Source organism: Tupaia chinensis, unplaced genomic scaffold (assembly GCF_000334495.1).
Source record: "Tupaia chinensis unplaced genomic scaffold, TupChi_1.0 Scaffold000688_1, whole genome shotgun sequence".
Lineage (NCBI taxonomy): Eukaryota > Metazoa > Chordata > Mammalia > Scandentia > Tupaiidae > Tupaia > Tupaia belangeri.
In genome coordinates, this window is record NW_006160211.1 from 5,497,993 (window position 1) to 5,498,650 (window position 658).

Sequence of the window (658 nt, forward strand, 5' to 3'; positions counted from 1 at the left end):
TCGGAGCCGCCGGGATGAGCCGCGCCGAGGTGAGCGCCCTTTCTCTTCCGTCTCCGGCGGGGAACCCGTTGATCACTGGGGTCCCCCTTCTCAGGGGTTCCCTAGCGCCGGAGAAGTTCTGGAGGCTGGGAAGCAGGATGCTGGGAGCTAGCTAGTCTCCTTCAGAGGACTGAACCTCTGGGTTCTCGTCCCCGCGGCTGGTGGTCACCAAAGCAGGACTTGGGGAGCCCCCAAAGCCGAACTTTCTTCTTTGCGGTCGTCGGGGGGCGTGTGCCGGTGGCGCTGATCCGTATTCCCCGCGGAGCCGCCCTGCCCGCCGGGGGGAGCAATGTTGCGGACTCCGGCAGTCCCCGCACGCCGCGTGCGCCTGGGTCGGTGCCGCCTTCGGCCTGGGACGCGCGGGTGAGGCTCTGGGACCGACAAACCCGCCTGTAGGCGGCTGCGGAGGCAGGGAGCCTAAATCACACACGCGCGTACACACACGCACGCACACACACACATCTGATCGCTCCAGGCGAGCAGGCCCTGGGAGACCTCCCGGGTGGGCTGGAGCGGCGCGGCGCGGCGCAGGGGAACCGGAGCTCCAGGCTGCGCCGCCGCCCGCTGGGCGCGGAGCTTTGGGTGGGGAGTTTATTTTTGTCTCGAGCTGTCGCCGGTG

General features: G+C 68.7%; 1 protein-coding gene across 5 annotated transcripts in view; it reads left to right on the plus strand.

Moving 5' to 3' along the window:
- The first annotated feature begins 11 nt into the window (after window positions 1–11).
- The window catches only part of SAMD4A (sterile alpha motif domain containing 4A), a 259,702-nt gene continuing 259,055 nt past the window's right edge, over window positions 12–658 (plus strand). For all 5 annotated transcript variants that reach the window (XM_027776640.1, XM_027776642.1, XM_014592415.2 and 2 more), the window contains exon 1: window positions 12–29. The gene's annotated coding sequence lies outside the window, so the exon portion shown is untranslated. The remainder of the gene's footprint in view (window positions 30–658) is intronic.